Source organism: Neomonachus schauinslandi, chromosome 6 (assembly GCF_002201575.2).
Source record: "Neomonachus schauinslandi chromosome 6, ASM220157v2, whole genome shotgun sequence".
Classification (NCBI taxonomy): Eukaryota; Metazoa; Chordata; class Mammalia; order Carnivora; family Phocidae; genus Neomonachus; species Neomonachus schauinslandi.
In genome coordinates, this window is record NC_058408.1 from 121,668,235 (window position 1) to 121,686,471 (window position 18,237).

At 43.9% G+C, this 18,237-nt stretch overlaps 1 protein-coding gene across 1 annotated transcript in view; it reads left to right on the forward strand.

Annotated features, from left to right (window-relative positions):
• The window catches only part of PLCE1 (phospholipase C epsilon 1), a 272,899-nt gene that overhangs the window by 82,194 nt on the left and 172,468 nt on the right, over positions 1 to 18,237 (forward strand). The window lies entirely within an intron of this gene.

Consider the following 18,237-nt stretch of genomic DNA (forward strand, 5'->3'; position numbering starts at 1 on the left):
GCGGAGGACACCACCAAGGTGACAGTGAGATGGCCCAGGGTCTAGATTGAGACGGTTATGCTTCATTCTGGAAGGAAGGAAGACACAGAGCCACTTTTCCTATAGGAAAGATCAGAGAATGTGCGCTTTTTGAGTTTTGCTGTGCAGTGCTAAATTACCTTCCAAAATGATGGGATAATGATCAATGGGTAAAATATGATTTAACATTTTGTAGGCTTGAATAATAAATTTATTATCTTAAATGTTTATAGAGGTTTATAGCTGTTGCAGCTTTGTTTTTGTGACCTGTTTTTGATCATATCTCTGATTTATATGACATCTAGTCAGGAACACAATCCCAAATCATAAAAATTTTTCTATGGGAAAACATAACTTACTTTATGACAGTCCACTTTATGGCATGCTTTCCAGAAATAATGTAGCAAAAAGTAAAGATGGTCTGTAAGGTTAGTGTTGTTTTATCTGTTCATGAATTTTCATGCTTTTGTCTTCTTCAATTTCCATCCTCTACTAGAAATATATATCTGATGAAGCTTGAAATGTTCTTTTTAAAAAGTGTGTAGAGCACAAGGAAGATGAATAGGCGGAATAGTAAGATGGTGGTTCAGATTGAGTATTATATGTATTTTCTCTTTCATGAAGTAAATGCATTCAATTAGCTTGAATGATATGAAGTTTCCATTTTATAGCTCAGAAGCAGTCAAACATCAACAATTTTGTATGATTCAGTCTAATAGTAATGTTGGCTATAAAGAAAATTTTTGTGAAGTGAATATTCTGGTTTTCATTGCTTTCTTAAAAATTCAGAGATTCATTTTCCTGAAGACAGAGTTAAAAACTCTGACTGCATATTATTCTGGGCATGGCTGGAATTCAACAAATTATTCTTGCTTAGGCTGGTTGTTTCCATTGGAATAAGAATTCTCAACCCTGGCTGTTCGTAGAGTCATATTTAAAATTGGGCAAGGTTGAAAAGGTACTGATGGTCCCCACTGCAGGATGCAAAGTCAGAACCTTGAGGGCGAGGATGGCAAGGGGAGGGCTCATGCCTCAGGACCTTTTGTCCTCTAGGTGACACTAAGGTATAGCTAGTTTTGAGAACCACTGCCCTAAAATTTCAATTTGAAGAGTCTTAGCAAAGCTTTTTTTGTGTGCCCCAGAAAACAAAAACACAACAAACCCTGTTCCTGATCTATTTTCTGAACTTGCTTTGGACCAAGTCCCAAGGATGAAATGTGAAAAAATTTATCTTTAACTCGATTGAACCCATCTTTTAGTTTTCATTCAACAGCACATTTATTGGGTGCCAACTGTGTGCCTGGACCTATGGAGCTGGGTATTTGGGGGATATAGATTAATGATGAGTAAAAGGAGAAGAGTTTGACCCCTTGAAAAAGCCAGGGGATTATATGAAATGTTCAGAACAGGCAAAACTATAGAGATAGGAAGTAGATTAGTGGTGACCTAGGCCTGGGGAGGTTGGGGGGGGGGAATGAGGAGTGACTGCTAATGGGTATGGGACTCCTTTTTTGGGTAATGAAAGTGACATAAAATTGATTGTGGTGATGATTGCACGACTCAGTGAATATACCAAAACCATTAACTGTACACTTCAAATGGATGAATTGTGTGGCTTCTGAATAATATCTCAATAAAACTGCTATTGAAAAAAAAAAGCCACAAGTATCCTTCACTGGGAGGACTTCACACTGAGTCATTGAGTTGGGAACAGCAGAGGAGAAACTCAGTGCTATACCTCATTCCTTTCAAAATTGACAGAACTTAAAATGGGGGCACTAACTGAGAGCAAAATGGAGTAAATCCTGCTTGGCAGCATTGAATTATCACCTGTATTCCAGATAGCATGTGAGTGATCAGAGGGGAAGATGGGCCAGGAGCCATGCAATGTCCCGGGGCATCCAATGGGTGAGAAAGAAACAGAAACTTTCACAGAACTGACTGAGTCCCAGGCACTGCTCTAGGTGCTTTACTTTTATTCATTCACATAATCACCACACTCTTATCTCCATTTTCCTTAGAGAAACTGAGGCACAGAGAAGGTAATTATCCCAAGGTCATGCAACCAGCCACGTAGTGACATTAAGACTGCCTCCAGGAGCTGATAGGATTCTGGTAGGTGACAATAGGACAGGAAGACTTGGGTGTGCTGAGGTGGGAGGGACGGTGGTAAGCAGCTGGGTTAGGCAGGAGCAGTGGGTCCCTGTAGGATAGTAACTGAGGATGAGGCCAGAAGGATGGACAGATGATGGAGACGCTGTCATGACTGCATCTCAAGATGCCGTGGGTTGGGCACCATTCAAGATTGAGTCAAAGCAAGGCTTAAGAAGGCCATGTCTTCTCAATGCTCAGGTGTGTGTGTCTGTCTGATGTGTGCATCTCTGGAGCACCACCTAGTCCCCTGCCTCTCACCTGGTGTGCGGGTAGACACACCACAGGACCTGCCATCCCACCTGGCCCCATGGCCTGGCGTCTGGTGGGAGCAGCCACCACGAGAGAAGTCACAACAGCCTGGGGGAACTACAGAGCCTCCATAAGACCTGCCTTAGAACCTTAAATTCTGTGCCATGATAGCAAAGTCCCAGCCCAGGGGCTCTCCCCAAGCCCAGAACGCTCAGAACATTTGGCATCAAGCCTCTTGGACTGAAAGGCAAACTCTCCAAAGGGGAAGGAAAAAAACTTTTCCTTTGACCTCCTCACTCTCTTCAAAAACAGGAGCAAGTTGGGTTTCCCAGCCTTCTCCCCCTTCCCACTGGGATGGATAAGGACAGACAGTAATGCAGCTAACAGGGGCAGAGGAGGGAAGGACATCCAGCATCTTAGGCTGTCTGATCTCCAACCCAAACCTGCATTCAGAGCTAGCAACTTTTCATCCATATGAACTCATCCCACTCCACTTTCCAACCCAGTATTGTCCATCTCAGGGCTTAGTTCATTCGGGAAGGTTTTTTCTTCAGATTGCTGACTGTTCTGACTTCCTCTCCTGCTTGGATTTTTATAACAAACCTCATACCTTACAGGTAGCTTTGCTTCATATTATGATCTCCACATTACGCAGATAATCCGGAGTTCACAGTACAGCTTCTCTTTTCTTATTTCTTCATCCACCAGCCTTACAGTAGGTTCATCTATTACACCCTGTCTCATGCCCTTACATGATTTGGGGGATGTGGTAGCTACTCACTTCCCCATGAAGTCAGCCTGTTCCCACTTGCCTGAACCTCTCTCTTCTCACTTATTATCTCCTGTCTCATCCTATCGTTAAATTTCCCTATTACCTGCCCTGCCTTCCAGCTCCCTGTGGCCATGTAAGAGACACTCAATGAAGCAGGGGTGAGTCATTGATTAATCAGTGAGCACTTTATAGGTTAGGGATGGAGGGTGATAATTGTTCTGATGTCCAAAACCAGGCGAACAGCAGGTGCCTCCAGAGCACACTTACATCAGACTCACTTCTGTTCTTCCTGCCCCCACTTCCCTCTTTCCATCCTGAGCTTCAGAACTGTATCTTTCTAGGATTCTCTCCTCGCCAAATTCCTCCCCATTCTTAACTGCTCACAATGTGGATCTTGTTTATCCTCACATTCGTTATACACACACCTCTTGGCTTTGCTTATTTTTTTACGTCTTGTGTCTGAAAATGATACTAGATATGATTTTTTTAAAAACTCTTTGTGAGTGGTCTTTGATGGATTTTGGAAATGGGGAAAGGATTCATGGCCTTGATAGGAAAAGACTGTCAGTCTGTTCTTAAGAATTCTTAGGAATGTGTCCAGGCAAAATGTGGAAGAACTGATGAGGAAACCTGTTGGAGGGACTAATGGAAACCAGAATCAGCCCAGCCGAGGATAGCCATGCCCTCCTTCCTGACCCAGAATATGTCCTACTTCCTGCCTTCTCCATGGCTGAAAGGTAAAGAGTGGAAAAGGAGCAATTTGGAGGGAGGGCGTCAAAAGAAAAGAAAGAACTCCTCATATCATCCCTACACCCCTGACTTCCTAGAGCCTGTTTTCCAGAGCCTGTTTCCTCTCCATTCCCAATGCCTCTACCTCCTGTTTTGTAGTACATCATGGTCACAACTGGATCACAAATTAGCAAGAGTTGAGAGGGTTATCTGTGGTCTGTTTATCAGTGTGGCCCCGTGCCAGGTCCCCATATGTGCTGCTTTCTCCATCCATGATGAGCACAAATAGAGTTCCCTTCCTCTCTCCTTGAGGTTCTTGTAGTGAGGGCACAGATTTTGAGAAAAGAAAGAGCACAGGGAATGAGCTTCCCACTGACAAAAGATAGCCTGACTTTAGGTCCACAGATGAAAGAACCCTCCAGCTGAACCCTCATTTGTTCCCCAAAAGGCACCCACTGATGTCCCAACAAACCACAGAAATGACTGGGATTTACACTGAGGTATGGCCTCATCAGAAGGACCCTTCCTCCAGCTCAGCACCACATTCACTAGGTCTCCTTTACCTCCTACCTGCTCTGCTGGAAGTGAGCCTCAGCTGCCCTACCCTCCCTCTAGCCCACATGGCCATGATGTTGGCTGCATCATCTTTGCCCCCCTGCCTTTGGCATTACTGGTAATGTCCAGTAAATACAGTTGCCAAGAGCCAACTGAAATCAATTCAGGGAATGTATTATGAGTTCCAACTGTATACAGTACAGCATACCATGGATCACTGGATCATGGAGGGTGCAAAGAAGGGAAAATCCTTGAGACACCCACCAGTGATTGATCCCAGTGGGGTTGGTCGTGGCTCTAGTTAGCAGACACATTGTTGTTGACATTGCCTTTAATTATATGTAGTCACATCTGTATAGTATCCCTTATAAGCTCTTAGAAAATAATGGCTGCATCCAATTGTTTGGGGTCCCCACAAAGTGAAGGACAAAGGTATTTTAGATTGTTGCAGGAAACCCAGAGAATCTGGAGACAGGCAGAGCTCTTAAGTCTACTTTTTACACAATGGAACTTCATACCATTATTCTGTATATAATCTTTTTACCAAAACACTGTCGCCTGTTTCTGTCAACAAAAGACCTCTTTGTTTTGATAGCCAAGAAAAACCTTAAGCTCAAGAGAGACAACAGAACAGGCTTTTTAAATGACAAAGTGTAAGGGCCAAAATGCCTTATTTTTGGAATGTAAATTAGAAGCTTTTATTTTTTTAATATGATTGTATGAGTCCTCGGTTTTGATGAATTTTAGGTGTTGTTTTGTTTGGTTTTAATAATATCCACTCAGTTCTTTGGAATGCACCTCATAGGGACTGTATCTTTTATATCTGACTACGGGGTAGACACAGATGAGGTGGAAAGTAATAGCTTTCCCACACCCCTGAGCATGTTGTCTTTGACCTTCGGTGTCTCCATATGATCCTATCCCTGAACATATGTGCTTATGCGCACTTTAGCTGAGAACCTCTCTAACAGGACAGAAGCTATCAGCGGATAGAGTCCCTGACTCTTCTTCATGAACTTGTGTACAATTCTAATGCCATCATCTGTTTATTGTTTTGTAGTCCTCATTATTTTGGAAACTTCTTTTTTTTTTTTTTAAAGATTTTATTTATTTATTTATTTGACAGAGAGAGAGATAGTGAGAGCAGGAACACAAGCAGAGGGAGTGGGAGAGGGAGAAGCAGGCTTCCTGCCGAGCAGGGAGCCCGATGTGAGACTCGATCCCAGGACCCTGGGATCATGACCTGAGCTGAAGGCAGACGCTTAACGACTAAGCCACCCAGGCGCCCTATTTTGGAAACTTCTTAAAGGCTTACAGTTCCCTTGCTATATTCCCAAGGGAGGAAAGCGATGTTTCTTTCAGTCTTTCCCATCTCTTTCTGGCTCTATACGCCCACCTAGGCAGGAAAAATTCTCAGTCGCTGCCCACTCTGTCATTGTTACACTGCAGGTGTGAATGAAGTCGATAGTCTCTCTCCTGTTCCAGGCTGGTAAGTAATGTTGGGCACTTTGTCCATTCCCATTGGGTTTTGTTAATAACAAGGAAACCATCAAGTTGTAAGAACTCATAGAAGTGATCATCTTAGGGCACCTGGGTGGCTCAGCCTGTTAAAGCGTCTGACTTTGGCTCAGGTCATGATCTCAGGGTCCTGGGATCCTGCCCTACAATGGGCTCCATGCTCAGCAGGGAGTCTGCTTGCCTCTTTCCCTCTGCCCCTCCCCACCACTCGTGCTTTCTCTCTCTCTCTCAGATAAATAAAATTTTTAAAAAAAAGAAGTGATCATCTCTATCCGATTGGTGCCTTGAGAGCTAAGACTGGGTCTTGTTTGATGTTGCATCTTCAGCATGGTACCCCTAGAAGGACAATGGGTGTCCCCAGACAAAGGAGAGGACATCCTCCAGCTGTAAACTTTTTTTTTTTTCTGTTGAAGTTTCTTGCATGGTTGTTAGCTTGGGAAATATTTCTGAAAGGAATAGTTCCAGGCTAATTGCATTCACTTATAAGAACTCAGAAAGACCGTGCCTACCTCCCTAGGCTCATTACTCACTCTCAGCTCCAACCGCAGGGAGCCACTTTGCCCTCGCTGTTTCCTCTGTTTAGAATGTTTTCCTCTGTCTTAACTTTATTCTGCCCTCCCGTTTGCCTGACTAACTCTTACTGTCTTTAGGTTATGTTTAGTTGTTACAACCTAGGGGAAGCTCCTCCCCTCACCCCCACAGTGGCCTTCTAAGACCCTCTTCTGTGTTCCCAAAGCACTTTGTGCTCACACCATTGTAGAATTGCCTGCTATAATAGAATTGCCCATTTTCTGGCCTACTTCCCCTGATACTTGGTAACTTTCTTGAAGACAAAAACTGTTTTATTCATCATTTTGTCTCCAGTTTCTGGCACACTATTTGGCCCAAAGTACACATTCAGTAAATATTTGTTAAGTGAATGAATGAATGGAGTCCAAACAAGGAAGACATTCATAGGCGTAGATTTCTTCTTCTTCAGAGATTAAAGTGCAGCCAGAGACTTTGTCTGCCTTGCATGCCCGTCCATGCGGCTCAGAGCATTCCCCTGAGTGAGCACTCCTGCCTGGGACCTGGTTGTTACTTAGGCCCTCCCAGAGGCTGCCCTTCTTTGCATGTGGGTCCCAGGATTTCCCCACCAAGCTGGGCTACCTTGCTTTACTATACCCTTCCTCAACTCCTCCATCCTGTCCAGGCCCCTGGTGCCTTTTCCTTTCTAGACCCAGCAGTTCCTCTCCCGGGTCCCATGTCCTCCTGACCTGTCTGAGCTCAGTGATGACTCCAGCTCCTGGAAACCTGGTGCTCTGTCTTCACTCATCACGGCCTACTCTGTCTGCCTGAAGCATGTTCACTGGCTGACATGTGGTGGTTTTCAACCAATTGCTAAGCCTGATGCTACCTTGTATGAAACCTGAGAGTCTGTACTGCTAATTCTAAGCAACTCTCAAGTTTTAGTGGTAGCATGAGGCTCTGAAGTGGGTGCCATTGTGCCTGCAGCCAGCTTGATTAGTTAAGGCCAGGAGTCAACTTACACTGGGTCCTGTGTCTGAGGGTGGGTCTGATGTTGGGTCAACTACCAAGTTCCTGTTCCTTAAGGGTTAGGGGAAGGACTGTCCCTAGCTCCTCTCTGGTGACCATTCACTTGTTGCCCATCAGAGGAGAGACTTTCAAGAATTAAAGTACTGCAGATTTTCAGTAGAAGAAATACAGTGCATTCAGTAATGACAAACAACTGTCTACTGACAGTTAGAGGAGAGTCTCTGCTTACAGACCCTACTAGTCAACACTCCTCCCTTATTCCCACCTTCTTCCTTTGCCCCTGGAAATGAAGCTCAGAGGATCCCCCTCAAAAGGAGGTGAGAAGAAATGAGGGGTGGAGGAGAGACACAGGCAATGGGAATAAAGGGAGGGCAAGGAGAGAGAGTGAGGAAGATAGGAAGATCAGGACAGAACAAGTAAAAAAAAAATGGGAGGAGAGTAAAAAGAAAGCAAAGCAGAGGATTTGAAAGGGGGGAGGAATAAAAAAATTTGAGAGTGAAGAAACCATGGGGATCCAGAGAAAGTTGGAGAAAACACCCCCAGGAGCAACCTAGAGAGAAAGAAGAGAACAGAGAAGTGAGAGGAAGAAGGAAACCTGGAGGGAGAGAGGATTCATGCTTGAACTGCCATATGAACGAAGGGGTTAATCAGCCCCATTTACTGAATGCCGCACATGTACCCAGCACTATGCCAAGGCCTGCATTTACAGCATGGTGGGTACACAAGCCCAAACTGAACTCAGAGTGTGGCTGTTTGAGGAGCTGTGGCCCAGAAAACACTCAGACACCTTCATATGCAGGAGGCCGAGCATTGGAGAGGCTCCAGCACCCTGGGATCACCAGTGAATAAATAGGAGGGGTGGGTGGGGGTGATGGCTTTTTGAGGTGGGAAGTTGCCTCAGGTCTTACAGGATAGCAGGCATGGCCTTGGAGCTCTAGAGATGCGGACAGTGATGCTGTTATGACCACTGGACGTTGAAAAGCTGCATAGCTGGAGACAAAGAACTTGTAACTATCTTGTCATTTAATCCTGGCTTACAACAACTGTGATAATCTCCAATAAAAAACACAGGTGATAAACACACGCACGCGCGCGCACACACACAGAGTGGAGTATTACTCAGCCATCAAAGAGTGCAGTCTTGCCATTTGCAGTGATGTAGATAGAACTTAGATGTATTATGCTAAGCAAAATAAGTCAGTCAGAGAAAGACAGATACCACAGGATTTCACTCATATGTGGAATTCAAGAAACAAAACAGATAAACATATGGGAGGGGGGAAAAAGAGAGAGGGAAGCAAACCATAAGAGACTCTTAATGATAGAGAACAAACTGAGGGTTGCTGGAGGGAGGTGGGCGGGGGATGGGCTCTGTGAGTGATAGGGATTAAGGAGGGCACTTGTGATGAGCACTGGGTGTTGCATGTAAATGATGAATCACTGAGTTCTACTCCAGAAACCAATATTGCACTGTATGTTAACTAAGTAGAATTTAAAAATTGCGGGGAAAAAAAAACAAACCACAGGTTATTTCCCTGCTGCTGCTAAATGGTGGCAGTAGGAGTCCAACATGATCAGTGTGATACAAAGATCAGGCTCTTTCCTCTCTACCACATGGCTTCTGTTCTGCTGTTCCACCTCTGGTGGTGAGAGCAGGATTTCCCGGGAGGTCAGCCTTCAGGCAAAGAGTAGAGGAAGGAAATGTAATGTTGGTTGGTCCAGAAGTGATGACCCCAGGCAGTAAGGGGCAGGAGAGGCCAGAACAAGGTGAGTGGGGATTCATTTGGCCCAGGAAGTAAACAACGTAGCCCTGTGGGTCAGCCTTGGTCCCCTCCACCTGTGTGGTCACACAGCAGCCTGGAGCCACAGGACTTTAGGAACTCTCTGTCCCTCACAGCTTCACATGTGCACAGCTTAGCAAGAACGCTGCCTCTGAGCCTCTGAGCCAAGGCATCGTGGTCTGCAGGATTTGTGAAAGTTTGTTTTTTTCTTGCAGGGGCTTTGTCCCCATGTGATTCATTAACTGACCCGTTGCTCCTTCGAGCCGCAGGGAGCCTGGTAGTTCAGGCCATTAAATCCCTTCTGTCGGCCTAATTCATGGCCTGACATCACAAGCCTCACAACATAATCCATTTGTCCTGATTTGATTTTTTCTTTTCAAGAGGCGTCCTTGGCAGCCAGGTTTTCTCATTATGATATGATTCATCTGTATGGTAATTCCCATTAGAATTAGTATCTCAGACATGATTCATCCTTGGAAATATTAAGCCAGAAGCATCATTTCAGAAAAGCCTGTTCCAGTCACAGCCACAGGGACTTTATGTGACAGATGTCCCGTCATTCAGCTAGTATTGGTCCAGTTTGCTATGTGCTAGACTCTAAGCTAGGGGCTTTGGGGGATGCCGGTATGACAGGACTTCACCCCTGCCCTCAGGAGCTCCCATTCTGAAAGGTGACATGGATGTGAGTGTTTATGGGACAGATAATGTAAGAAGTGCAGTCAGAGAAAAGTAACATGTTTCCTGAAAGTCTTAGGGAGTGATTCTCAAACTTTATCAGGAATCAGGGTCACTTGGAGGGCTTGTTACAACACATTTCAGGGCCCCAGCCCCAAAGTTTTTGATTGAGTAGGCCTGAGGCAGGGCCCAGGAATTTGCATTTCTAACAAGTTCCCAGGTAATGATGCTGGTCTGGGGACTGTGCTTTGGGAACCTGGCTTGAAGCCTTCAGTTATTTCTCTCTTGTCCCCTCTCTCCACTGCCTATGGGGTGCTAAGCAGTGCGCTTTGTGCTGGAGACAACATGTTAAATAAGACATGGGGAACTCGCAGCCTGGACGGGCAGTCGAACAGTGGCTTCCCTACTTCACAGGAAGTGCTTTTGGAAGGTTTTGCAGAGGGGTAGTTGGAGCACGGAAAGAAGATGCTCTTTTCTCACTGGAGCCTGGGGAAGGCTGCATGGAAGAGGCAAAATTTAAATGCTGGAGTAAAATGTGGCTTGAAAGAAGTTATGTGGGAGGGCTTGTCCAGCTGTTAAATTCCCAGATTATCGAATGTCCTGGGGACACCCTTTCACACTCCTTCTTAGATGTTTCCTGCAGTAATAAAGGTTCATCTTACTTCCCATAGAAGCCAGTGGCGGAGCTCTGGTTAATTGGCCCGGCCTTAGCAAAGCCTTTATTTTTGGCTCCCTGGAGCTGTGTTTGGTCAGCGTCTCGTGCATGGTCTGAATATTCTCAGTAGAATGGAATTCTCCGCACAGGCACTTGAATGGAATGTGGAATCCAGAGCAGAGGAAGTGACTGCCTGCTACCAATATCCTACTCTCAGTCCCTGCCACTCAGGTCTGCAAGTTGCTTCAGCCCTCACCCCTTAAAACAGCCTCACTCTTTTTGTTGACTCTTCAGGAAATTTGGCAGTTTTTCGATCATTCTGTTTTGTTTAGACGCACACACCCATCAAAGTTCCAGTATTTTCAGCCTTCTAAAACACTGCTTTTAGACTCCAGAAGTTAGGAAAAGGACCCATGAGACCAGTAAAAGGGGTTTCCAAACCACAGCTCCTAACTGCATTGTTATCCAGCCTATTAACTCACAGTTAACCCATAGTTCAAATAAATGTGATTATTTGGTTTTCTAGCGCCCAAGCTACGGTAAGATTCACATTATGGGGAGATAAAGGTGCTATTAGAAGTGCATACATTGTCACTAGTGACAAATGACAACTGTTATTGAAGAACACTGATAAGATAGAGGGAAACAGAAGACCCTAACTAGGGGCACCTGGGTGTCTCAGTCGGTTAAGTGTCTGACTCTTGGTTTCTGCTCAGGCATGATCTCAGGGTCGTGGGAAAGAGCCCTGTGTGCAGAGGGCTCCACACTCAGCAGGGAGTCTGCTTCCCTCCGCCTGCTGCCCCTCCACCCATCCTATGCACTCTCTTTCCCTCAAATAAATAAATCTTAAAAAAAAAAAAAGATGAAGACCCTTTCTATACACTGTATTAGAAAATAATGATGATCAAAATTAAGGTTAATATGCTCCATCTCCCATGTAAGAAGGCTAGGAAGCGTGGGTCACTGAACAGTAACACTAAGATAATTGGAGATAATGTTGGCTGACCCCTTTATGTTAAAGAACATTCATTGAATTAAAGTGAATTAGGAGAGTCAATATATGAATCCATATCCTGTTGTTTTTAAGCCCCAGTATTTCCAAATCATCATTTTCATGAAGAATCAGGATGGAGAATAGATCTGATTAAGCATTCTCAATCAGCAAATGATACTAGAATAATGTTAAACTACTGGTAAATTTCTCAGAGCAGGCCACATTTGGTTAGTAGCAATTAGGAGCCTCATTTGGGTACAGCTATTCTGTATACTTTGTAAACACTTCATGCCATTTCTATGTGATTTCCACGTCTGTTGTTCAGCAAATACAACACTGCAAATGTCACCTGTAGTTCAGATGTATCCAATAGATTCATGACCAAAAAACTGGAGAACTCTAGCCAAGTTCTTGGAGAAGATATAGAATAGAGATATTTATTAATTTAATCAAGAATTTATTGAGAAGCTGTAATGCCAAACACTTCTAAACAGTAGAGATAGAGCAATGAAAAAAGTAAAATCCTCATGTAGCTGATATTCTAGATGGAGACAGACAATATACAGAGAAGGAAGGATTGTCACTACAATTATCCCTCTGAAAAGTGATTTGACAACTATATTATAGGATTCCCTAACTGGTTAGCAGCTCCGGCTGAGATGAAGAATCCTGGTGCTACGTCCTAGCTGTGTGCACATTGGTTCTTTAAGCGGTGGTAATACATCTTCCTAGAGCTGTTCTGAAGTTTCAGTGAAATCATGGCTCAATGCTCAGTACCTACTTCGTTTTAAGCACTCAGTATATGTTGCAGTGATTACAAGTACTATTGAGTCAATGGACACCTAAGTAACAAGCCATCATCATTGTGGTCTTCTTCCTCTTCTTTCTTCTTCTTCTTCTTTTTTATGTGGAACATAAGGAATAGCACAGAGGACCACAGGGAAAGGGAGGGAAACTGAATGGGAAGAAATCAGAGAGGGAGACAAACCATAAGAGACTCTAGACTCCAGGAAACAAACTGAGGGTTACAGAAAGGAGGGGGTAGGGGGGGGGGGATGGGATAACCAGGTGACAGGCATTAAGGAGGGCACGTGTGGTAATGAGTACTGGGTGTTATATGCAACTAATGAATTGTTAAACACTAAGTCAAAAACTAATGATGTACTGGGCGCCTGGGTGGCTCAGTTGGTTAAGCGACTGCCTTCGGCTCAGGTCATGATCCTGGAGTCCCTGGATCGAGTCCCGCATCGGGCTCCCTGCTCGGCAGGGAGCCTGCTTCTGCCTCTGACCCTCCCCCCTCTCATGTGCTCTCTCTCTCTCATTCTCTCTGTCTCAAATAAATAAATAAAATCTTTAAAAAAAAAAAAAAAACTAATGATGTACTATATGTTGGCTAATTTAACATAATAATAATTAAAAAAAAAAACCAAGCCTTCTTGTTGAAAGATTTCAGAAGATGTGCCATCAAATCTAAGAACATCATAGTTTTCCAAATGCTGACCCCAGAAAGATAGCTTTTGAAACAGAGCAAGTTATGAAATTGACCCCCCTTGACCAGTACCCTCTTTGACCCCAGTAGAAGTCAAATTAACACAAAGCTCCTTGTGGCTGTGTAGAGGAAGGAGCTCTCCTCCTAGGTGAGTGGTATGGATGTGGTGTGCTGGCTACTTCATGCCTTTCCATGCGCCAAAGTCTTTGGCTTTGTCTCCATCTGAATTGCCCCAGCTCTCCTCAGTCTTGGATGTTTCTTTTATTTTGTTTTAGTTCTGACCTCCATGTCCCAGTGCTGGTTTCTACAATGCATCCCTCTTTCTTGAGTCACAAGGAACGCAAATGTTTTCTTAAGTGTTGTCTAAGCATTAGTTGCTTTTCTGCCAGTAACTTCATAATATCAAGGTCATCCTGCTCAAAGGTAGCACCTGGCATAATGGGAATAGTGTACGTCCATGAGAACGGTCCACTCATGTCCACAGTGGTTGTTAAACACAGGAGCCATGGGGGGTACTGTTTGCAACATTGATCTATATAGCTATCTATGTAAATTTTAAATCTCTAGGAACTTAACAATGACCCAATGTAGAAACCTTGACCCCTTTCCTTTCCTTATTCCCAACACTTCAGCAAGTCCTGTGAAATCTATATCCAAAATACATCTTGACTACGTAACAGTCTGCAATTTTTAATTAACTTATTTGGCCCACATATTTATTGACCGCCTTCTGCACTAAAATGAAGCTCTTCTTGCTCACTGTTGGATACCCAGTAATGGGCTTGAGGCAACGTATGTGCTTAATAAATATAAATCAATTTTTGAGTGAATAAATGGACACATACATGTTTGGCAAGCTTAGATGCCGTGTTGTGACATGTTGATTTTATCTCAAAAAAGATATTGGCCCATACAGGATGGTGTTCTGTCTAGTTTTCAGCCCCTTTATTACCACAATAATCGAATGAGATAAAGTTTATGTATTTTTTTCCTTGTAATTTAAAACTATAAATCACCATATAAAGGAAACATATTTGGCCATTCATTAGTCATAACTTGCCTATTTTCAAATGTAGTTTAGGGTGACCATGAAAGGAATTATCATGAATCAAAACAATAACAGCAATGTAAACAACACTTAAACCTCTTGCCAAATAACTATTTTCTTGAATCCCACTGTTTGGGTTTTTGGTGTGACCAAGTTTAGTGCAACAGATAAAGCTGGACCACAGAGCTGGACAAACCAGATTTCAGTCCTGGCCCAGCTTCTTACTAGCTGGGTGAAGTTGGCTGTATTTCTCCACCTCTCTAGGCTTACTATCTCCATCTGCAAAATAAATCAACCTCACAGGGTTAGTGTGTGGATTCAAATCTCACGCAAGTAAATACCTGTCGCACCCAACACACCATCATTTTGTCAGTTAACTTTTGTAACAAAGCATTCCCCAAATTTAATGACTTTTTACAACAATCATTTATTTAGCTCGTGTTTCTGTGAATTGGCTGGGTGGTTCTCCTAGTCTGGATCAGGAGACTCTGCTGGGCTCTCTCATGTATCTATGATGGCAGTTGGACTGGCAATTGGATGATCTAGGATCTAGGATGGCCTCACTATGTGTCTGGCTACTGGCAGGCTGTCCACCAGGATGAAAAGAATGACTGGGCCATGGTCTCTCATCTTCCAGCAAGCTCGTTCTGGCTTCTCCACATGATAGTTGTTGCAAAGTTCCCAAAAGCAACAAGAGAAACAAGGTCGAATGCACAAGTATTTTTCAAGACTTGGCATGCATCACATTTGCTAAATACCCATTGGTTAAGCAAATCACAGGGCTAGCCTAGAATCAGTGAAGGAAATAATTTATGGCCATTTTTACAGTCTGCCACAATCAACATTGTCGCCATCATTGTAAAAAACAGTATTTGTTGAGCATTTACTAAGTGGCAGGTGCTGTTCTAATCAGTTACATTTATAAAAGTTTGTAATCCTTACCTCAACTTTATGAGGCATACTATTATATCCCTATATTGGAGAAAAGGAGGCACAGAATGACAAGGCAACTTATCCAAGGTCACACAGCTGGGAAGCAGGGGTGCTAGGATTCAAACCAACATCCCAAAGCCACATTTACAATGACTGTTCTATACTACGTCTTCTTCCCACTCTATACATGTGGGACTTTCCATGGTTGCTTCTTTTTTTGTAAGTGGATGATCTAATAAGGGTTTATAGCCTGATTTTAACATGTTCTCTGAGCATTGCCATATCTACCAGTACTTGATCCATTTTTCAGCCTTCCAACAGGTACCTTATTAAAGCTTACCCAGGATTGGTGTGACTGGCAAGTGTTGGTCCAGATCTTGGTAGAACCTGTAGATTCTTTTTTGTTTTTAATGGAGTGTTAGCAGTGGTGGTAGAGTTTATTCTAGAACTCTTTATTTCTTCAGAGAAGTTTGAGGACTTGGAAACAAGGGGCTGATGGCAATGCTGCATGATTATTTAATACATACATAACATTTACATATGTTGGAGATAAACTGCAACACCTCTTGAGAGCAGACTAGCAAAGGGAAGATCACCTAGAGGACATGTTGGGGGAGTTCAGTACATGTCGGGGGAGCTCGGTTTATTGTATATAGCTACAACCATGTTCATATCCCATTAAGGCATGGATCACACACTTATATACTAATAGTGACCAGATACTCGCAATATGTGATCACTAGAGAGGGGTGGGGACTGGTGCCAACTGGAGAACTCATGCCCCAGGCAACAGGGAAAGGTCTAGCCATTTGACACCTCATGGGAATGTTCAGTGTTGCCAGATTGTTCCAGTTTTTAGGAAATGCTGTAACTTCAAATGTGTATGTAAACTTTCCTGATTTGATTTGATTTTTTTAAGATTTATTTATGTATTTAAGTAATCTCTACACCCAATGTGGGGCACAAACTCAGGACCCTGAGATCAAGAGTCGCATGCTCTACCAACTGAGCCAGCCAGGTTCCCCACTTTCCTGATTTTAAAACACTATGTGTCAGGAGGGAGGAGCAAGATGGCGGAGGAGTAGGAGACCTGGATTTCGTCTCCTCTCAGGAATTCAGCTGGATAGGGATCAAACCATTCTGAACACCTACAAACTCAACAGGAGATCGAAGAAAAGAAGAGCAACAACTCTCTCATCAGAAAAGCGACCACTTTCTGGAAGGTAGGACGTGCGGAGAAGTGAATCCGAGGCGATATTCGGGAGGATAGACGGCGGGGGAGGGGCCTCCGGCGGCCGCTTCTGGCAAGTGATAGAGCCGCGGAGCACAAAATCGGAACTTTTAAGTCTGCTCCGCCGAGGGACGTCACTCTGGTGGCTAAGCGGGGGTGGAACCCTCCGGGACAGTGTGGTCTCAGGACCCACGGGTCACAGAAAGACTGGGGGTGCCTGAGTGTGGCAGAGCTCCCAGGTATCGGAGCAGGGAGGCCGGCTGCAGAGGCGGAGCCCAGGCGCGGGCTCTCAGCTCGGGGTTGCCATAAACCGTGATCCGCGGCACAGTCGGGCCCCTGCTCCTCCAGCAGGGACCCAACAAGCGGCAGATCCGGGGACACTCACCTTCCTCCCCCGGGAGGAGCCGCGCGGGAGTGCACCGCAGGGATCTGCTGGGTTTGGAGACTCCACCCAGGGTCGGGTGCCAGAGATAGAAACGCGCGGTCACAGGCCGGGTGAGCACGGAGTGCGGCTGGAGACCGGGGAGACGGGAGTGACTGACGGCTTTTCTCTGGGGGCTCACTGAGAAGCGGGCCCCGAGTTCTCGGCTCCTCCGGGGCGGAGATTGGGAGGCCGCCATTTTCACTCTCCGCCTCCAAAGCTGTACGGAAAGCTCGCAGGGAACAAAAGCCCCGGAGAGCAAACCCCAGCAGATTACTTAGCTGGGAGGGGGCAAGGGCGGGGCAATTCTGCCTCCGGCAAAGACATTTGGAAACCACGGCAACAGGCCCCTCCCCAGAAGATCAGCGAGAACAGCCAGCCAAGACCAAGTTTACCCATCAATGAGAACGGCAGAACTCCAGCTCTAGGGGACTACTGCACATAGAATTCATGGCTTTTTTACCATGATTCTGTAGTCTTTCAAAGTTAATTTTTTTTTAACTGTCTTTTTTCTTTTTTTATTCTTTTTGAATTTTTCTTTTTCCCTTTTTCAACCAACATCTTATCAATCCCTTTTTTTTTTAAAAAAAAAAACATTTTTATTTTTCATTTTTAGAGTCATATTCTATCCCTTCATAGTAGTTACCCATATTTTTGGCTTATATATATAAGTTGTTCTCTCTTTAAAATTTTGAGATAGTTTCTTCTAACAGATCAAAATATACCCTAAATCTCTAGTATATGGTGTTTTCTGTTCCCCTGCCTGATCACATCCTCTCCCTTTTTTTTTTCTTTTTTTAAATCCTCTTCTTTCTTTTTTCAAACAACTTCTTATCAATTCCTTTTATAAAATTTTTTATAATTTCCATCTTTACAGTCATATTCCATCCCTTCATCATATCAACCCTTATTTTTGTACATATATAAGTTTTTCTTTCTTTAAAATTTTGGGAGGCACTTTCTTCTAAAAGACCAAAATACACCCCAAATCTAGTGTGTGGCACTGATCATATTTGATCACATTCTGGTTTTTTTGTTGTTGTTTTGTTTTGTTTGTTTTTGTTTTTATCTTTATCTTTTTCTTTTTTTTCTTTTTCTTTTTTCTCTCTTTCCCTTTCTTTTCCCACTGCTTCAGGTTTTTTCTGATTTGTTTAGAGTATATTTTCTGGGGACGTTGTTACTCTGCTAGCATTTTGTTCTCTCATTAATCTATTCTCCTCTGCACAAAATGACAAGACGGAAAAAATCACCTCAACAAAAAGAACAAGAGGTAGTACCGACTGCCAGGGACCTACTCAATACGGACATTAGTACAATGTCAGATCTAGAGTTCAGAATCATCACTTTAAAGATACTAGCTGGGCTTGAAAAAAATATGGAAGTTATTAGAGAAACCCTTTCTGGAGAAGTAAAAGAACTAAAATCCAACCAAGTAGAAATCAAAAAGGCTATTAATGAGGTGCAATCAAAAATGGGGGC